This window comes from Lichenostomus cassidix, chromosome 12, assembly GCF_008360975.1.
Source record: "Lichenostomus cassidix isolate B80296 chromosome 12, HeHo_3.0, whole genome shotgun sequence".
In the NCBI taxonomy this organism is placed as follows: Eukaryota; Metazoa; Chordata; class Aves; order Passeriformes; family Meliphagidae; genus Lichenostomus; species Lichenostomus cassidix.
In genome coordinates this window covers 1,982,063-2,003,314 of record NC_139493.1, presented here as the reverse complement: position 1 = coordinate 2,003,314, position 21,252 = coordinate 1,982,063, and the positions used below count along the sequence as shown (strand labels likewise).

At 48.9% G+C, this 21,252-nt stretch overlaps 1 protein-coding gene across 2 annotated transcripts in view; it reads left to right on the top strand.

The window, feature by feature from the left end:
- The first annotated feature begins 7,969 nt into the window (after nt 1-7,969).
- LOC146431530 (contactin-4) overlaps nt 7,970-21,252 on the top strand; it is a 246,066-nt gene continuing 232,783 nt past the window's right edge. The window contains exon 1 of one of the 2 annotated variants that reach the window (XM_085072261.1): nt 7,970-8,136. The gene's annotated coding sequence lies outside the window, so the exon portion shown is untranslated. The remainder of the gene's footprint in view (nt 8,137-21,252) is intronic. The other variant, XM_085072257.1, reaches the window with a different exon arrangement.

Genomic DNA, 21,252 nt, shown 5'->3' with positions numbered 1-21,252 from the left:
ACAATTAAACAGCCAGCCTTGGAGATGTTTCCCCAGAGATCCCTGGATTATCCCATCCTGGATTATCCAGTCCTCTCTGAGAGGATCAGTGATGCCAGCTCCTGATAGGGATGGGGATGGAGAGGAGTTTCCTTGAGTACCTCAGCACAGTGGTTTGATGATCCTGCACTTCCCTCTCTTGGGATGTCTGGGGTTACAAAATGCTCTCTGCCTCCACTGCTGGTCAGATCCAGGCTGCTTCTCACACCTCAGCAGGACCTGGCGTGGTGGGATGAGAGATTTCCTGTTCACTTCAGAAAAACTTGGGTTGTGCATGATAACATCAATCAAACCACTCCCATTTTGGCTTTCCACCCTCTTGTCAAATCCAGGGGAATGCTAGCACATCTCTGATATCACAGAATCACCAAATTATCTAATGGTTTGGGTTGAAAAGGACCTTAAAGCTCATCTTTCTCCAATCCTGTTATGGCACATCCACCATCCCAGGCTATTCCACAGAGCTTCCCCTGGTCCCTGACTCCCTGCCTTGGGCTATCCCTGGAATTCCTTTGCCTCCTGAGCAGCAGATGCTCTAAATCTGTCACTCTGCAGCACAAAAGGGTCTCACTAATGGCACAACCCCTGTGTTTGTGGTGGGCAGTGCTCTCCATCTCCCCTCATCCATGTGCATCAGCTGGGAATCATTTCCATGGGCTGGAGCTCCCACTCTGGGCTTTAAACCTCCTTCCCAGAGGGCTTTCTGCTGCACAGATCACATTTCTATGGCTGCTGGGAGCTCCAGGCTCTCTCCTTGCTCAGCACCGAGCTGCAAGGTGCTTTTGTGTTTTCCATGCTATATTGGTGCGTTTGAATTATTCACTCCATTTCTCAGAAGCAGCATTAAGAATGTAATCTTCTGTTCATAAATCCATTGGAAGACTCTCAGCAATGTAAGCCTGAGTGGAACCTCCCAGCCCTGCAAAGGGAGGAGTGAGATTTTCCTTAGGGTTTCCAATGGCTCCTTCACCTCTCCTGTGACAGAGAGAAACCCAGTCTGTGGAGAGAAACCAGCTCCTAGTTTTGAAATATTTCGAATATTCTCCTCTTCTTCTTCCTTGTAATGAATGATCAACTCCTCTGTCACTGCAGGACCTCCATAAGGACCTCCATGAAACTTACAGAATGCACCAAAGCCAAATTCAGGACAATTTCTGTTCATCATTTAACACTAATGCATGGCCTGTTCTCCATGCAAAGAGGTTTTGCTTCACCAGAGATATTCAAGGACTCTCTGGATAGCACAGGGGTTAATTTTGATGAGATATGTGATTAAAGGGATTATTTTTGCAACTAAAAATTCTTTATAAAATATTGCGATTCCAGCAAATTACTTGAATAAATGTCAGCATTTCAGGTTGTATCTCTCCACCATGAGGCAGCAGAATACTCTGCTCTCATTTGGGTGATATAGCAGCTCCACACCTCTTCCTTTAAATGTGATGATAACTCCCCACAAGTGAAGGAATTGCAGCGTTCTGTGCCAGTTTGGGAGAGATGGAGATGTAGATCAGTAAAATAAAGCTCAGGACCCATGGAATGTCTCATGGACTCAGCACTCTGAACCCTCTACAAGATGTTTACACTGAGCTGACATTTTGCTGGCCTCATCACAAATCTAAAACCTCTCCTGTGTTTACATAAATATCATAAATACATTTGGGCCCAAGCTGTTTGGGTTTGCTTCCTCCCCCAGGATGGATCCAATTCAGGATATTATTCTCAGATAATGACTTAATGGGAATATTCCTGTTCCTCCACTGCTACCTCGACTTCCATAAAAACCTGATCCCTTTCAGGAAATTATGTATGCACAATCAGTGACTGCCATGTAAAGCTGCAACTCCAAAAGTGACAGTTAATAACTTATCTGTCGAATGTACCCAACTGTCCTCAGGAAAAAATAATTGTTTCAATTAAAAAAAAAAAGAGTCAGCTTTGTTTTATTCTTCTAACAGCCATGAAAGTATTTGTCTTTATCTTTATTATTGGCAGGCCACTATTCTTCAAATACAAACGTACCCTATCATTACTGGAATAAACTTTATCTGTTATTCATAAGCTGCAGAGAGATGTTTTCCCTCACTCTTTTTTTTTTTTGCCTCTCTCTGCTGTTTTTAATGGATTTCTATAGAAATCTTTCAAATAAAAATTTGTATTACTTTCTCCTTCCTCGGCACAAATATATTTCCCCCCGTATTTCTGCGCTGAAATTAATACAGTTCTATTTTTGGCCTTCCTTATCTGTACATTAACAATAGGCTGTGTCTTGCTCAGAATTGTCTCCGTGGCTCCCATTCTGGTGGAAATCTTAAAGCCTTTCCTGTTCTCATTACTGGGAAGAGCTGTTCCTATTTTGAAGGGGTTTTCATGAGCTCCCTGTGACTTTAATGCAGTCAGAACCCCACGGGTGGTGTGGGGAAAGATCACATCAAGCCCACGATGCTGTTCCGGAATCAGAGGCTCTGCTGTGGCAGGGGCAGCTCTGCGTGTGTTTGTGGCAGATAAAAGTACAGAAGTGTCATTATAGATCCTGAATTTGGGAGTATGAATACAACAGACACTGCAAAAAAGTTTTCCCTGGGCGGTTATTCCCAAAAGTTCTCCCACTCCTTGGCGTCATCGCGGTGCTGCTGGCGCTTGGATCCGTGGGCGGGAGGTGGGAGGACACAGGAGCACCAAACCTCTGGGTTTTGGATGTCCACCTTCCCCGTGTCCCAGAGGGAGGTGACATTCCTCACTCCTTTCCCTGGAACAAGTCCTGACAACCATGATTTGTGGCAAGATGTAGGATAAGACAGAGCGGCTTTGATTTGATAGTTCCTGTCCTGTGACATTAACTTCTGAGCACCTCGAGTTGGTTTTTCTCTGGATACTTGGAATTTTATCTGGCTTGGAGAGCCTGTCTCCACAGGCTGCCCCGAGAGGGAAAGCTGTCATTTTGTCACTTTGTCCCAGATCACATCCATGGAGGATCATGCAGAGGTTTCTTGGGATCAGTGGAGCTGTCTGAAGCTAGAGGGGCTTTGCTACAGAACCATGGAATTACGGAATGGTTTGGGTGGGAAGAGACCTTAAAGATGTCTCATTCCACCCCTGCCATGGCAGGGACACCTTCCACTGTCCCAGGCTGCTCCAAGCCCTGTCCAGGCTGGCCTTGGACACTGCCAGGGATCCAGGGGCAGCACAGCTTCTCTGGGCAATCCATCCCAACCCCTCCCCACCCTGCCAGGGAACAATTCCTTCCCAATATCCCATCTAACCCTACCCACACTCTTGAAGATCAAAGTGCACATTCCTCCCCCAAAAGCCAACGTTTTCAGTGGAATTTTTACAACAGAAAACACCTGGGAGTGCCTGGGAATCTTGGATACCCTTGGAAGAAGAATCAACCCCATGCTGAGGCTGTTGGTTGAGGTGCCTCCATCCAAAACCCAACTTAGGAAGATCCTGGTTGGACACAACCAAAATTATTGTTCTCAAAATTGCTAACTCCGGGATCTGAGGGAATGTTGGAGCTCTCAGCACTCAGAGCATCTCTTTAAGGGCTCCAAAAGGGAACGGGGAGGGCGTTTTGCTCCATGTTTATCAGGTGATGGATGATTAATAGGTCTGAGCACACAATGAATGTGTATCTCCCTTCACATGCTAATCACATGGCATTTATAAATGTCACCACCTTATCGTGGAGGCACACTCGCAATTCTGGGGGCTTTCAAAGTATTTTTGAATGTTTTTAATGCGTGCATTATTGAGGTTGTGTCATTGGAAAAGTCCCCTTGGCCACGGTGGAGGAATATGGTGAGATTTTATTTGGATTTCGGAGGTAATTGAATTATTGCATTTTAAATCTAGTCCCCCAAAAAAATTCACTGCAAATAATGAAGCTTATCTTGTGTTTCTTTAACAACTAAAACGTGGCAGTGCCTGTCACCTTGGAATTTTAATAACGAAAAAGAAAATTTATAATTATTAGACGGAGAAGCTCCAGGGTTTTCCCATTCTGCTTTTTCTTTGCTTTGTAACCTAAGGCCTTAATTTAGAGTTATAAATTATAGTTTTACCATTGGAGAATTGCATAATTTTCATTAAAAAAAAAATCTGAATTCCACAATTTGGTCATAAAAAATGTGCATTATTATCAACTGTTATTAGGAAGTTTGAGCCTCAAGGACATTTTACAAAGGTTCAGTGAGAGTTTGGGTACAGAAAGTCCAGTGAAAAACATGGAAAGATTCTGGATTCAGTTGCTACTTAATCTCAGATTTTTACACTGTGACTTTCCCAGCTATAATGTTTAGGCAATTTCCTGTGTTCCTTGATTCAAACAGAGCTGTTGCTGTCTTCCAGAGATTTTATGGACCTGAAGAATTTGGAATTAAACTGAAGAAATTAGGATTCCTTTAGGAATCTATGCCTTGAAAGCTGGTTTTTTCTGCCTGGACACTGGATCTGTTGAAGCTACACCTGAAGGCATGAAGTTTGTAGGTTTAGATCTTTGGTTCTCAGATATTTGTCAGTGATAAATATCCATATTTTCAAAATATTCTATTGAAATTAGCACTATCTGGCATCTTTGGCCAAAGATTGATTTAGTTAGGGGCAAACATGGGATGTGTATTTCTGAAACAAGCACTGAGTTATGCTGGCACAACACCAAGGTTTTGCTCCCAAACAGGACATCATCCTCCAAGGCCATTTATCCACCACCTTTCCACTTCAGCCTTGCAGAAAGGATTTATTTCCCTACAAATCCCCACCTGTGTTGTCACACGGCTGTGGCCTCCAGCATATTTACAGATCCCATCACAAATAATTCTCAGCCAGATGCTGATTACTCTTTTCTCACTGCATGCCATTAAAAATTATCAATTTGATGCATTGTCCTGAAATGAAACTCGCACAATGCAAGGCTGGTGGTGATAAAAAAAAAGGCAGATTTCTCCAAAATTCCTTGTGAGCTGCATTGCTCCCTGAGATATCACCAAGGTACAAGCAGGACTTAGACAATCCCTCAGAGGACTTTACAAATAGCCAGCACCATGTAAAGAGAGCCTTGGTATTTTAATTAAAGGTCAGGCAAAACTCCGGCGTAAACCTTGGGGATGTTTTGCAGCAGTCATTTAGAGCAGAGTTGCTTAACAAACTCTCAGTGTATCAGAGCTCAACCCTTTCCTGAGATTTACACAGACTGCAGCCCGAGCGCAGAGCCTGTGCCAAGTTCAGGCTGCGAGTTCAGCACCCATAAATCACAGCGTGCCTGCTCCAGCCCTACACCTGGTTGTAGCAGCGCTGCAGGGCTGTTAGCTCCTCGCTGCAGCCACACCACACACGGGTTGGGTCAGCTTGGGGACACTCGGTGGCACTGTCCCAGGGCAGGGCTGGCCTGCGTGGCTCTGTGCTCACACACACACACAGGTGGCACCTTCCCCAGCATGCCGATGGTGTGTTTGGAGCTAATTAACACGGGCGTGCTAAATGCTGCGGCGCTGCTCCGGCAGCATCTCCCGCTGTCAATCACACGGGGCTGTGCAGCGCGCTCTCTGAAGGTCGCCTGTAAGGCTTGATTCGAAGTGTCAGCTCTGCTGTTACAACCCAGCTTAAAAACCCGCCAGGCACTTCCTCGTGCCAGATTTATGAAGTACTTGAGACTGTTTGTTCAAAAGAATATGTCTGAGTTTGCAACGGGAGTCTTTGATTGCTGACTTTCCTACCTTTGGCCTTATTTGTGGGTTTGTTGGGGATTTAAAAAAAACCCAAAAAGCAGATGACCTGGTTTGCTTGCTCACTCAGGGGTGAGCTAAAGGTGCGCAGGGAAGGTGGCACAAGCAAAAGGCTTTTCAGGGAAGCCATCTGTCTGCTCCCACCGCTCCCCTGCCTTCACCTTTCAGCTCCTATTTGCTGCTGGTCGCCACCCAGCCGAGGGTGGGTGATGTTTTTCCCAACACCACGAGGATGTCGCACGCTCAGCTGGGTTATGATGGTGATGATGTATTCAACCCGTGCTCCCTTTGAAAAATTCGGCAGCGTTTCCAGCGTTGATTTCCCTCAAGAGTTATTACACCCCACGCAGATTGGCAGCGCCGTGCCACGGTGCCAGGATGGATGAGGTGACCTTGGAGACACAGGCGCTCCCAAATCGAAAACACTCGGCGCTCAACTTTATTCTGGATTGCTGAGCAGGCTCCCCTCCTGTATAAATCAGGGGGAGATTACACAAATAATACACAACGTTTATATAACGTTTCATAACACCGGGGGATTCTCTCAGGCACGGCTCAAGGGCAGCACTCCTGCCTGCTCCAGACTTTGATTCACACTTTTGCCCAGCCTTGAACCTTCAGCAGGACTCAGCAAAGGCAGCGCTGGCCCCTCCTGCTCTCCCCAGGAGCAGTGAGCTGTGTTTAGGGCCATCCTCCATCAGCAAGGTTGGACCTGATGGTCTTGGAGGTCATTCCCAGCCGTGATCCCGTGATAAGGGAGCTGAGCATTCCCTGGACACCAGAGGTACTTCAGGACTGCTAAGGATTGAGCCAACTACAGCTGGTCCATCATCCTGGAGATGCTCCAGAGTGTCGTTCCTGCTCCATGAAGTGCACACAGAGCTGGACACTGCATGGGATTCTGCTGGGACAGCCACCCCCTGAGCTGCCCAGGGTGCTTCCCAACGTTCTGGATGGAGCCCTGTGGATCCTTTGGGAGCAGGGAGCTGAGTAAAGAGGCTCTGATAGATGGTGAGCGCAGGCACGTCGAGGAGGAACCTGTGAGCAGCAATAAACGCCAGCCCAACCTGCACTAACGTTAATTGTCATTCAGTTTCTATCGACGTGCAGTTTATTAAACCATAAAGCAAGGCAGCAAGCACAGAGAGCAACTCTAGAGATAATTAAACATAATAAGGGTTTCACTTAATCCCTCAAAACCCAGGGGAGGCACAGTTAAGACTGAATACCCTCTTTGCACTGCAAGGCATGTTTTTTTTTCACAAGCATTTAAGAGCACTTCCCGGGACAGGATTTCGGGACAGGGGGAAAGGTAGGTCCCACCCTCACTTCTGAATAATTTTTTAAAATTTTCTTTGTGCCTTTCCATTGTGCTGCTTATTGAGCTTGAGCTCATGACTTTCAAAGCAGTTTGTGGCTCCCCATTTGCACTGCAGCAACAAGCAGAGACCCTGATGAGGGATGCTGGGGAAGGTTTGGGAGCATCCCTGGGCACAGGGACGGCCGGGAGAGCTGGGGATCAGCAGGGTTGGTACCCAGGTTCATCATCTCCCTGCACAACACACGCGTTCCTCGGATGAGGAGGACTGGGAAGGGGATGAGAAGAAACGGTGGATGCAAAGGGCTGAGCGGGAGGCTGGCAGAGCAGGCGGGTGAGGAGAGAGGCTCCCTTTAAAGAACGAGATAATTACGGCAAATCCGGGATTACAACCGGAGGGCGACGCGCGGAGGGGAACATAAAAAGAAATAAAAAAAGCCGCGAGCGGTAATTTGGGACTCTGTGGTCTCCCCTTAGTGGCACCGGGACTGGTCGGGGATGGGGGAAAAGCGGAGAGTGCGACTGGAACGGGCTCGGGGCTGTCCGGGGTGCGGAGAACGCCGCAGGTGCGGAAAGAGCTGCACCAGGGCTCCGGCAGAGCGAGCCGGGGCAGGGCAGGGGATGCTGTCCGGGGCTGGGTGGGCACCGAGCGGGCTCCGGGCGGGCTCCGGGCGGGGCAGGGAGGGCTAACGGGGCCGGGAAGCGTTGGGACAGCCGGGAAGGGTTACCGCGGCACGGAGGGTTAACACGCCCGCGAAGGGTTAACGCGAGCGAGAAGGGTTAAGGCGGGAGCGAAGGGTTAAGGCGGGCGCGCCGCCGCTCCGCCGCCCGCCCCCCGCGCACGGCGGGGCCGGGGGTGGGGTCTGCGCGGAGCCCGCCCGGCTCCTGCCGCTGCCGCTCAATGCTGCGGCCGCGGGGCTGCGGGAGCCGCGCTCAGCGCGCACCTCGGGGCTGCGGGAGCCGCGCAGGAGCCGCGCAGGAGCAGCGCAGGAGCAGCGCCCGCAGCCGCGGAGCCGAGCCGAGCCGCGCCGGGCATGTCCCTCCCTCCCCGCCCAGGTAAGCGCGGCTCGGCGCGGCCAGGAGGGAGGCAGATTTAAAACGGGGAAAATAGGGATAGAAAAAAAAGGGAATAAATAAGGAAATTAAGAAAGGTTGCGGCGCCGGGGAAGGAGAGCGCGGGCGGGATGCGGAGGCGCCGCAGGGAGATGCGCGGCCAGCGGGAGATGCGCGGCCGGGGAGCGCGGAGCGCGGTGCCCGCAGGGGTCCCTCCGGTGCCCCCGGAGCGCGGGGCTGCCGCGGGGTGCGGGCTGTGCTCCGCGGCCGTGCGGAGCCGTGCGGAGCCGTGCGGAGCCGTGCGGGGGTCGCTGCGGCCCCCCGGACACGGAGCGGGAGCATCCCTGAGCGCAGGAGCATCCCTGCATCCCCACATCCCTGCATCCCTGAGCAGGGCGCGGAGATGCTCCCGCCAGGCTGCTCCAGGCGCACGCAGAACTTTTTGCTGGCTCCAGCCGCCTTCCCGGCTGGAGTTGCAGCTCCTTTGGCTTTCCCCAGGCTGCTGCTGCTCCCGTGTCGTGAGCAACATACCGCAGCGTGTTGTTTTATTTATCCCAGACAGGAATGACTCGCTCTCCGAACTACAAATTAAAGGATGCTGCTTGCATAACAAGTGGCGATAGTTGGTATCTTACATACTAATTACGCGTCACCTTTTGGGCAAAGCCAGAGCGGGGTTGGTTTTTTCCCGAGCAGGGCTCGTTCGATAGAGCAATCTGGTGCCGCGGAGCCGCGAATTCCTCTTCCCTGGCCGGATTAATGTGGGCACAGGATTGAGAGCCAGCATGTTGATGAGGCAGCCGGAGGTGCGGGGAAGCAGGGGGACGTTCGGCTGGAGGGAGAAGTCAGTTCTGGTGGTTGTGCTCGCACATCCTCCCGTTTCCATGGCTCGGCTCAGCACCTGCATCCCAGCGGATAAATCACTGAGGTGGAGAGGGGCTGGCGGGAGCCTCCTGTTCTGACTGTCGCGATGCTCCGGAGCTCCTTCCCGACATGCAGCACCCCCTGCCCCGCGCTCGGGGGGTGGGTGGCGGTGTCGCCGTGCTGGCAGGGAGCCCAGGGGATGCCGTGACCCATCGCAGTGGCATCGTGGCTGTCCGAGCCCCTTCCCTCGTCCCTCTGGCTCCAGCCCAGGTGTGCAGGTGATGCTCCACAGCCAGCCCCGAGCGCGGGGAGCAGCATGATGGGGGCTGCACTTCAGGCGGTCCCTCAGAAGCCTTTTCTGCTGCTTTCCTGGCCAGGAAACTGAATTTTTCTTCTTTTTCTAGACCTGAGGAGCTGCATTTTTACCCTGCGTTTGTAAGTCCCTGAAAACTGCTTAAATGGCTCTTGAATAATCCTTCAAAGTCACCTCCCCTCTTTAATCTAATACCAAAAGGACTTACTCTACATGGCTAATCCCTCTTCTCCTGGCCGTACAGCCTCATTTAGAGGTGTGCACGCTGCTAATGTCCCCAAAGCAGCCTGCTGGAGACAATGGCTTCCACTGGCGTGCAGCAACCTCTCCCTCCCGTGCTGAACTCTGGGCACGGCTCAATCCACCTGGCAACATTTTGGGGGATTTCAGGAAGTGTCCCTTGGCAGGCAGCCACCCCAAACTCGGGCTGTATTTCTCAACACCACTTTTCGGGAGGCTCTGAGTGTCTCCTGCCCCAGACCACCCCAGCCCAGGGGTAGCACTTGGGTGGTGAGAGTGGAGGCAAGCAGGGTGTGCCTGCAGGTAGCTGGAGTTGAATGATCCTGGCAAAACTCCGTGGAATTGGAGATTTTTCCATCTTCCTGCGGTGGAGCTGAGCTCTCTCCTAGCCCGTCTAGCGCTCCCAGAATGTTAAGCTCGTTCTGTTGCACACAATGACAAAAAACGTGTGTTGGGAATGTGAATGCCAGCGGAGGAGCAGCTCACCTGTGCAGCTCATGCTGGAAAAGGGCAGGGAATGATGCAAAGCCTGGCTTTCCTGGGTTAGCAGGGATGTCTGGAGCTGCCCAGTGCCTCACCTGAGCTCTGCAGGGATGGCTGAGGGCAGCTGTGCCCTCGGGGTGCTCTGTGGGGCGGGAGGGGTCAGTGGTGGCATGTCCTCTCCCCTGGGCCACAAGGACACCTCTGGCCATGGGTTGGGTGTCTCTGACACCACAGCCATCCTCCTCCAGGGTGTCCTGGCTTGATTTTCCAGTGTTCATCCCTGCAGTGCTGATTTTTAGCCCTTGGCTGGAGAGCTTTTATTCCAGTGGCAGCCAGCAAGAGCTGCTGAGCCCACCTTGCTTCCCAAACTTGCTCTTCCTCATGCACAAAAGTGTTTCTTGTTGCTATCCAGTCTTGGTTTATTGGGATTAACATGGCTTTGACTTCAAGCTCACTCCTGTGTTACCCCATCAGGGCCAGCAGGAAAACAGGGGTGAAGCTCACATCAAATTTCTCCCAGAGATGCAAAACTTCAAGATAATTTTGTAGATATTCTGGTGCCACGTGATTTATTTATCTTGGTTTAAGGAGCAGGCTCTGTCTGACAGTTCTGTGGAGTTAACTCAATTTAAAAAAAAAGGATGTTTAAAACTCCGAGGTGAAGAGGAGGCAGAGCAAAGGAAGGCTATGACCCACGAGATGGATAGATCAGTGCCTTTTTATTTGCTCTTGTGGTCGTTTAGAATTCTGCTTGGTGAATGCTGGAGGGGCTGCTCCCCATCAGGGCAGGCTGGACAAGCCCTGGCGCCGAGCTGGCAGCTCGGGGGATGCAGACAGAGCAGGAGAAACTGCTGCTGCTTAAAAATACTCTGCTGCCTTTGAAAGTTCATAAATCATCACAGGTTTATTTTTAGCCCTGCTAGAACAGAGCAAGTCTGGGGTTCCTTCCCACACCTCCCCTCTGTGGCCTGGAATGACCTGGTGGAGTCTGTGCAGCAGCAGTTCACTGTGTCCCTTTGATGCTGGCGGTGACCTGGTGCTCAGCCCCCTTGTCACACAGAGCATTCAGCTCTCTTTGAAGAGCCTTTGGTGCAACAGTTGGGAATTTTCCTTCCCATTGGGAGTCTCTGCTGCTTGGTGGGTGAGTGATGTGCAGCCCCTGACAGGAAGGTAATCACAAACACAGAAAAGTGCCATGAATCACAGCAAATCCACCAATGCCAGCTCGGAGCTCTGGGCTAGGCGTGCTGCCAAGGCTGAAACTTGCACACATCTTCACTGTTATCTGCCACAGTGGTTACTCAAGTATAAATATGAATATCATGACAGTAGTGATTCATTCCTTTTATTATTAGCAAAGCAAATACATAATGATGACACCCAGCTGATTTACTGTTTCACGCCAGTGCACACCTCTTCCCTTCCTCCTCCCAGCAGCCACCCAAACTGGGGATACTCAGGCTGAATGTGTCAGATCTGTGTCAAATCTGCTTCTAATCTTAACACAAATGAGCTTCACACTCATTATGAACCCGGAGAGCTGTGTTTTCTGTGCTAAGCAAGGGGCTCTGAATGTGCTGTTTGTTGGGAAATAACTCCATGCCCTGCTATTCCCTGGGTACAGTCATTTTATCACAATCTGCAGGGTAAAAATCTATTCCAGCCCGACACCAAGAAAAAGAAAGCTTTGTTGGGGTGTTTCTCATTGCTGGGTTAGATCAATGGAAGTCAAGCCCTCAGAACCATCAGGTCAAAGTGTTTGGAAAACAATCTGGTGACTGTCACATGTATAGTTCAGCTTTGGGAAGGTGGAGCAGAAGGAGCAAGTTTTGCCTGTGCAACTTAAATCAGGATTTTTGCTTAGGGCTGTAATCACAGCATAGATGTATCAGCATGTGGCCTCCAGTGAGGTAAGTGATGCACTTATTCCACTTCAGAAGGACTCAAAAAAATAATCTGCAACCATTTCATTTTTAAAATGGCAGGGATTTTTTTAAAGTCGTGTTCAAGGTTTCAAAACCAAGGTTCTACCACATTTGTTTCCTCTATTAATTCTTCCCTAAGCTCCCAGTTGTCCAGCTGTTGATGTTGTATTTCTTGAAGACTTGCTGGAGATGTCTCAGATCTGGCCAAACATCTTTATTCATGTTACGATTTCTCCAGTACCAAACTCTCCTAAAATATATTCTACTACAGATAAAAGGACCAGCATGGTTCTTCCCCACCTTTTCTCCTCTTTGATTTTCAGATTCTGTGAGACTCAATCCTCATTAACCCTCTCACTTTTTGGGGATTTGGCTTTCCCCAGTTCTTGTGGAGAGCAGGATGTGCTTGAAAGACCCAACTGTCAGGCTTGGCTTTCTCCAGACTCCCTGGAGCACAGTCAGCCCTGAGCTGCTCCTAACTCCAGCCTGATTGACTCTTCCAGAAGTTCTATCAGTGTTGTATCTCTGTTGGCCTCGGGCGAAATCTGTGTTTATCATTTATTTATATAAATGTTTAGCCGAGGAGGAGATGTGGTGTTTAAACCCAATTTGCATAAAGGTGAACGGGTCATTGCGTTTAATTAGAGCCTGAGAAATGGAACAAAGGCCATCCCGGGTGGCTGGGGTGGAAAAAGCTGTTGTGGAGGGTGATTTAATGTGACCTGTGCTGCACAGCTATAAGCTACCTGTGTTTGTTTAACCCGCCTGAAAACACATTGTTTATTAAACTCCTTTTGTTCAGACCTCAAGGCGTGATTTGGGAAGACTTAGAGACAGCAAAACGCATTTGCATCTCCGTGTTCCCATCGATGGGAGTGTGAGGAGCCAAAAATCCATCAGGGAGAGCCGCAGGGCGGTGGGGCTGCTCAGGGCACAGCTTCCCCTGCTCCTGGCTCCTGTCTGGGATTCCCATCACTCATTTTTACATGAGCTGTGACTGGAAATCCTGGAGCAGAGAGATCTTTGTCCACTTTGATCCATGGCCAGGGTTTGGGTGATCTCTGTGTGGAGCACAGGGGGTTCTCCACTCAAACAAACAGCACTGACAAACTTTCATTAAATCAGATATTCCTTTATTCACTGCTGCCTTGCTCAATGGAGTCAGAACTCTGTCTCCTCTTGCCATGAATGAATGGGTGAATCTTTTGGGGATTCATCTCCCAGTCTTTTGGAAAAAAAAAATAAATAAAAACCCCTCTGAGCAGCACTCAACTCCCAGCTTTTTAGAAAGAGTTACTTAGCATAAGAGCAGAACATTTGCCTAAGAGGGTTTCAGTCCAAGAATGGCTTTTCATATTTAATTGATCTGTATTGTTCAATTAGGGAGATGTATAATGCCCTCTGTTGTGCATGTATAGCTGGAAGCAGAAATGAATGAAATATGAAGTGGAGCAGAAGAGTGATTTCAGTCTGAGTTTGCTCCTGGTGATGCACAAACCTGGATTTCCATCCAGGCCTGGATCTGTGTGAGTAAACAGCGACTGTGAAATCATCAGTTACTCACAAATGAGTGTGAATTGTAACGTTTGCTCTGATTCTGCTCAGACCCTTTTTGTTGTAAATGCTATTTACAAACATCCCGAATGAGCTGTCAGAGGTATCCCAGTGTGCTGTGCTTCCCTGGGAACAGCCGGACTGAGCTTTCTGAGTCCCTCAGCTTCCCAAAGCCGGCTGTGTGCTGAGCATCCCGGCAGTGCCAGGCTGGACAGGAGTGACACGGGTCCCACAGGGTGGCAGCACTCGGCTGAGCCCATGGAGCATCGACAGGGCTGATCCCATGGAACATCCTACAGGGCTGATCCCATGGAGCATCCCACAGTGCTGATCCTATGGAGCATCCTACAGGGCTGATCCCATGGAGCATCCTACAGGGCTGATCCTATGGAGAATCCCACAGCAGTGATGCCACGGAGAAGCCCACAGTGCTGATCCCATGTATCATCCCACAGTGCTGATCCTATGGAGCATCCTATAGCTCTGATCCTATGGAGCATTGCACAGAGCTGATCCCATGGAGCATCTCACAGCTCTGACCCTATGGAGAATCCCACAGTACTGATAACACAGAAAAGCCCATAGTGCTGATCCCATGAAGCATCCCACAGTGTTGATCCTATGGAACATCCCACAGCAGTGACCCCATGGAGCATCCCACACCTCTGATCCCATGGAGCATCCCACAGAGCATCCCATAGCAGTGATCCTATGGAGCATCGACAGTGTTGATCCCACAGAGCATCCCACAGCTCTGATCCCACAGCATTGACCCCATGAAGCATTCCACAGCTCTGATCCCATGGAGCATCCCACAGATCAGTCCAAGTCCCTGACAGAAAGTGCTGATTATCCAGAGGAATGATTTTAACCCTTTCAGGGATGTGTGTGTCCATGAGCAGTGAGCACATAGCTCATCCAGGGAAGCTGTTCTGGGAGTTCTGGGCACAAGGGGATCAGCTCTCTGTGCCATTCTCCTGCCTGGGGACATGCAGAAGGCTTTGATGGGATCAGGCAGGGATGAGGGCTGTGGGCAGGGAGGGTGGGAGGCACTGAACATCCTTCCTTCTCTGCTCCTCAGCACAGCAAAGCCATGGAGCTGCTGGAGCAAATCCAGAGGAGGCCATGGAGCTGCTCCAGGGCTGGAGATTCTCTGGAGCCAGGCTGGGAGAGCTGGGAATGTTCACCTGGAGAGGAGAAGGATCCAGGGAGAGCTCAGAGCTCCTGCCAGTGCCTGAAGGGGCTCCAGGAGAGCTGGAGAGGGACTGGGGACAAGGGATGGAGGGACAGGACACAGGGAATGGCTTCCCACTGCCAGAGGGCAGGGAGAGATGGGAGATTGGGAAGGAATTTCTTCTCTGTCAGGGTGAGGAGGGGCTGGGATGGAATTTCCAGAGAAGCTGTGCTGCCCCTGGATCCCTGGCAGTGTCCAAGGCAAGGACAGGACTTGGAGCAGCCTGGGACAGTGGAAGGTGGAATGGGATAAATTTTAATGTCCCTTCCAACCCAAACCATTCCATGACTCTCTGATGATCTCTGCTGCCACATTTTCCTATTGTTTCCCAGCACTTCATCCTGAATATGAAATGACCAAATCCCAAATTGTTCCCACAGGGAGGCAGGGATGGAAAATCAGGTGTGGAGCAGCACTAAGAGCAAGGCTGGGGCTCTCCAAAAAAAACCCACCAGGAATGTGCTGGTTTGAGCCAGAGAATTCCTCAGGTGAATTCAGTGTTTAATGGGTCTCTTCTAATTGCAGGTTTAGGGAAGAAACTCTGGTCCAATACATCTGAGAAGGGAGAGTGCAGAACACGGCTTGACTCAATATTTTCTCTAGTCAAGTGGAAAAAAGGAAGCCTCGTATGAAAAAGCTGGAAAGGTCAAACTAATTTGTACTTGTGTGATAATGGGTAATACCTCTATTGTTTATGAAGCCTGCGAAACCTTTCCTGTGCTAACCACTGTCATCTATCTGATGGTGATTTGGAGAAATTAAAAATGAAGTAGCAATTGTTCCACCCTCTTCGTGCCTTAATCTGCTTTGGCTGAGGATGGCTTTGAACAGCTCCGTGCTCTTTATAAATGAGTTGAGGTGAAATTTGCTCACTTCTCCTGAGTGCTGCGGCTGAAGGAAGGAGATGGTTTTAAACAAAAAAAAAAAAAAATAGAAAAAAAAAAAAGATTAATACTGAGGTTGAGAAGAGTCAGGCTGAAACCCTGCCTGTGTCTTGCTGCTTAAGCATTCTGCCTGTGCTTCTTTATTTTGCTGCAGTCTTTCCTGTTTATTTGCCAGGCTAAGTGGGAATTTCATATTCCCATCCAGCTCCTGCTATTAAAACTGGGCTTGGTGAGCTCCTGATGCCCCCACGGCTCTGCCTCCCTCATCCAGCTGGATCTGCAGCTCCCTTTAGCAGCCCCTGGAAGTTGTGTGAATTTTCCTGGGATTCTGGCTCCTCTCCAGGCCCTGACAACATTTCCACACTGCAAAATTTCCCATGGAGCAGGAGGGAGCTGTGTGGGGAGTCCCTCCTGCCTCGTCTGCAGCACCAAGCATGAGCAGCAGAGGAATTCATTCGCCAGGCTTATCGCTGAGACATTTAATATGGGGAATGATTTAGTATATCAAATTCTGGAGTTTGGGGCTGGCTGTAGCTGCATCTGTCATTGTTGCAGAACCTTGACAGTGAACAAAAGGTGCTGCAGGGAACCATAACTCAGCCAGCAAATTAATGGGTTCCCAGCCTTGCTTGCTCAGCTAAATGGAGCCTGGGAGCTCTGTGGTCTCACTGGCCGAGGGTTTGCCATGAAAATTGTGTGGGATAGGAGTGGGGTGGGGAGAGCAGAGCTCTCCTGCCTGCTGCCTGGGGTTGGGGCTTTCCACTCGTGGTGGAAGTGGGGAAAAACCCCCTCCAGCCTGGGAGTTCTTGTGGGAACATGATGCAGTTGTTTTTACAGAATTTTTTTAGTGGGAGTCCACAGGAATAAAGGGTTTGATTGAGAAGATTTCATCAGATTTTCTGATGCCACACTGAGATCTGTGAGCACAGGACAGCCAGGGACAATCACAGGTCACCTACCACCTCTGGGATGGAAGGTGCCTTGTGAGGAGATCCTTGATCACCTTCCAATTAGCAGGAGGTGCTGGAACATCCCTGCAGGGATTTAAAAGCTGTGTGGATGTGGCACTTGGGGACATGGGTGAGTGGTGGCCTTGGCATTGCTAGAACAGGTGGACTCTCTGATTTTAGAGGGTTTTTTCAATAGAAATCCCATGACAGCTCATCTCCCTGGCCCTGATTGTGCTCTCATTCCTTTTTTCTGATTCTGCCTCTCTTGCTGATGGATGATCCCAGTTCCTGAGAAGGTTCCAGTCCTCTTTCAGTTGCCAAATTCCTCGGCATGGTGTAGCTGGGAAGTTTGGGATAGGAGAGATGATGCTCTAAGCTGACAAGGCAGTTGGGCTGTGCTTTTGGGGCAGGGAATGGTGACTTTGTTCACAGCCACCAGCAGCTCCTGGAACTCGGATTTTGGGGATTGCTGAGCACTAGAGAGCTGCCTGTCCATCTGGTAATTGGCTTAATCACCCTCCAGGGCTTGGAAATCAAACATAGAGCAGAGATGGAGAGAGTTGGAGCTGTGAGATTTGCACCAAAAAGGCTCAGAAAATGTGCAGAACTGGGGAACTGCTGAGCACCTCCCCTGCAGGGTCTTGGCCACATCAGGCAGCTCTGGAAGCTCTCAACTTGCACTTCTGAAGCTTAAAATGACTCTGCAGCACTTGGCAGATTGAGGGGCAGAGAAATCAGGAAGTTCTGAGGTTTCTGGTGTAAACCTGGAGTTTTTTTGGTGTAAACCTGTAGTTTTCTGGAGCAGGCAGTGCTTCCAGTCATTCCCAGTTCATCCCTGGGCAGCAGGACTGCTCCATAGCCAGCTTGCCATCAGCACTTGCTGTATCTCAGAGCCATTTTATTATTAGGATTATTATTGTATTTTCGAACCATTACCTAAAATATGGAAGCACTGCCCCTAGCAAAGTGGATTATCCTTTCCTCGATAACTAATTTTATTTCACTCAGGAAAATCTGATTCATATTTCTGAAACATTGCCACTAAGCAGCTTTCTAAGCAGAGTTGCAGTGCAGGACCAAATCAAATTTGTGTAGGGAGAAGGGAAATGTTGTTGTTGCAAGTGTCCAAAGGGGTTGGAATGAAAATAATCTTACAGACAAAACTTAAATTGAGTTCAGATATTGCAGAGGGAGCTCAGCTCTGTACCTGGAATATCCCATCTGCCAAAATTCAGCTTTGGGGTCACATTTTAAAATGGTATTTCTAGCCCTGGACCATCCAGCTCCTCTCTCTGGGATGTCAGCCCTGGTGTGGCACAGATCTTCCAAAGGAGTTTAGAATCTGCTCCATAAAAACAACAAAAAATGAATTAAAAAGAAGGTGGAGGAATGCTCTTTGAGGATTTATAAAACCCTTCCCAAGTTGCACCAACCTCAGGTGGCAGATCTTGTCTCTCAGGGACTTCTGAGGAAGTTTGGCCTGAATTTTCTTTGTCCAAACCCAGCATCCCCAGGAGGAAATCCCTTGTGAATTCTGCAGTTTGCAGCAGCAGCAGTTGGAATCAAACTCCAGAGCTGCTTTGGCCCTTCCTGCTGTAGGCTCTGAATGGATTTCACATTTCAGCTCCTGAATTATCCCTGGGGAATCCCCTGGGCTGGTTCTGTGCTGTTCTGGTGGAGATGAAGAACTGAGGTGCACAAGGTGGTCAGAGATACTGAGATATTGAAACACCAGAATTTCTAGAAAGTTCTGACCAAACTCTTTGAATTTTAAGGTACTGAGCAGTTGGAAAAAATAAGTTTATGGCAGAGGAGATATTTCAGCACTGACTTCTTTCCTTATCCCCCATGGATTGCATCATAACTCTGTCTGATGCTTAAAAGATTTAATTATTTTTGCACCTGTGGTTTTGCTTTAGATCAGTCTTTCCCAGCTCCTGGGATTCAGGGTCTCACTGAATGTTGCTTTCAAATAATGAATATCTGGGACTGAAAGTGTTTTTTTTTCTAAATGCAATCAAATATGATTTAGCTGACTAAAACATTATGAATAGACCCAAGCATTCCCACAGAAATACTAGAAAATATCTATACTGAGGTAATGTCATCCATTAGCGTTGTGTGAAATATAAAATATCATCCAATATTTAAATCCAACTGCAGTGAATCCTCTCTAACTTTACTGACAGAACCTAAATTTAGTAACTAATTAAATTCCATGGAACAGAAGAATGCATTTCTCCCCTGCAATCCCCTTCTTGTAAGGACAAAGATTTGGTGTGTTAGCTGTACTTCTATTTTTATATAACTGAGTAGATTTTATATAGATGTAACTCTAATCCTGTGATTTTTTTTGTTAAATTTCTAAGCCTACATTTCAGGATGTGTGCTGAGAATTTCCAGCTCAGACCCCTCTGTGAGGCTGCTGGTGGAGGTGGTTGAGCTCAGGGAGTGGAAGGAATCATCCCTGCCCAGCCAGGTCCTGATCCTCCCACTGTGTGCTCAGAGCATCCAGAATTACTCATTTCACCCTAAAATCCATTCAGAAATTTGCTTTTCCAGCCACTCTCCTGTCCAAGCCTCTGGCTGTGGAAGATTCCAGCTTTGAGGCTGTGGTGAGATTGTGTGGAGCCAGGATTGGGGCCAAACACTGAATAATTGATGGGCAGCTGGGTTTCTGCAGCCTTGCTGAAGTAAACTGAGTTTCAGATGAACAGGAGTTGATTTAGGTGTTTAGTTGGGGGGAAAAAAGCCTTTTGAATTCCACTGATTTCCCACAGGATTGACTCAGGACTAGGAAAAAACAACTTGAGAGTTTCACAGAATGCTTTGGGTTGAAAGGGACCTTAAAGATCATCTGATTTCAGGGACAGAGGGACACTTCCCACCATCCCAGGCTGCTCCAAGCCCTGTCCAGCCTGGCCTTGGGCACTGCCAGGGATCCAGGGGCAGCACAGCTTCTCTGGGAATTCCATCTCAGCCCCTCCTCACCCTCACAGTCAGGAATTCCTTCCCAATATCCCATCTATCCCTGCCCTGGGGCAGTGGGAGCCATTCCCTGTGTCCTGTCACTCCAGACCCTTTTTATTCTGTTCAGGCTTATTGGATTCTTTTGAAGGAAAAAAAAAGAAAAAAAAAAAGAAATCTTCTTAAATGAAATATATAATCGGAGAAGGAGAAGGGAAAGTTGCCATTGCTCTTAGTGAGCTGAAGTTGGCCAAGTATCCCAAGGCTGTTTGGACTTTTGTGTAATTTTTGTACATTTTTACGAGTAAATAACACCAATGGAATAACTGCATTTCCCATAACCCCTGCCAGGGAGTGTGAGACAATGCAAGAGGCAAAGAGCTGGAAGTTACTGACCCAAACAATTGTGCAAGTTGGGAAAAAGGCAAAAGGAGACCAAAGAAGCAAACAGCAGCAGCAGCTAATGAGCATGCAGGGTCTGATTGCTAATGGGGCTGTGGTCTTGCAGGCTGCTCGGGAGGAAGGATGTGATTTGGCCAGCAGGATGTGCAGGGAAGTGGGATTAGCTCTGCAGAAGGAGCAGGAAATGTGTGTGGTGGATGCTCCTCGGTTCCTCTGCTGCCTGTGGCTCCATCCATTAGCTGGAATGAGCCTGGCAGACAGGGCTGGGCTGGGCTGGGCTGGGCTGGGGAGGGACAGGGATGTGCTGCAGCTCACAGGGACTTTCTGCTTTCTGGAAACTTCCCTCGGATCAACTCCTTGCTCTGGTGAGGAATGGCAGTGAAACAGGACACTCCTGAGAATGCATTCAGCAGACTGTTTGTTTTCACTAGTGACACAAGATACCAAATCCTTAAACATTCTCAAAGCTACACAAGTGGTCAGAGCAGCAAATATGCTTTGATCCCAAATGCCTTTTTTTCCTTCTCTCTATTTTTAATAATCCATTGGCTCTTGGGGTCATGTTACATGTTTAAACACTTCCTTATCATTTTTTGAATCTGAACTTGTTTGGAAACCATAAAACTGACTCTGAGGTGACTCTGATGGCTTTTGGAAGGCAGTGGGGTGACGCTGTGGTGGTAAAAAGAGGGATCTGGATCTGGAGGAGCATTTCCAGATCCTTGCTCACAGCTGAGTCCATAAAGCCTCAAATCCTTCCTCATGTTCACAACGCTGCTAACACAAACACAAAAGCACTGCAAGGGTTTTTTTTTTTTTCCAGCCCAATATTCCTGGCTGGAAATGAATTCCTGCTGTTGTCACCTCATTCATTATCCTCTCCGTGAAGAAATAGGTGATTCAGCCTTCTGCTGTGAAGGTCCCTCGGTCTGTTCATCTCCTTAGCCACTGTCACTCATCCCCTTCATCTCTGAACCTGATCGTTTTGTATTCCAGCTGTTGGATTTGATCCATCCATCACCTGTCAGGAACTTGTCAGAGACCCTGGACCTTCCAGATGCATTTTCCTCGCAGGTCCTGCCAGGGGAGAGGAATATTAAGCAGGGAGGGCAGGGTGGATCACACACTGCTCCATTTTCGCTGTGCTTCATCTTCAGATTAGGCTTCTTTCAGCACTTTTCCCCCAAAAGAGAAGCTGAGAATTTGGAATGGATAATTTTGGGTTTGTGAGGAGTTTGTGGGTTTGTTTCTATGGATTGACAAACACTCCAGTCTCACACTTTAAAAAAAAAACACATAAGGG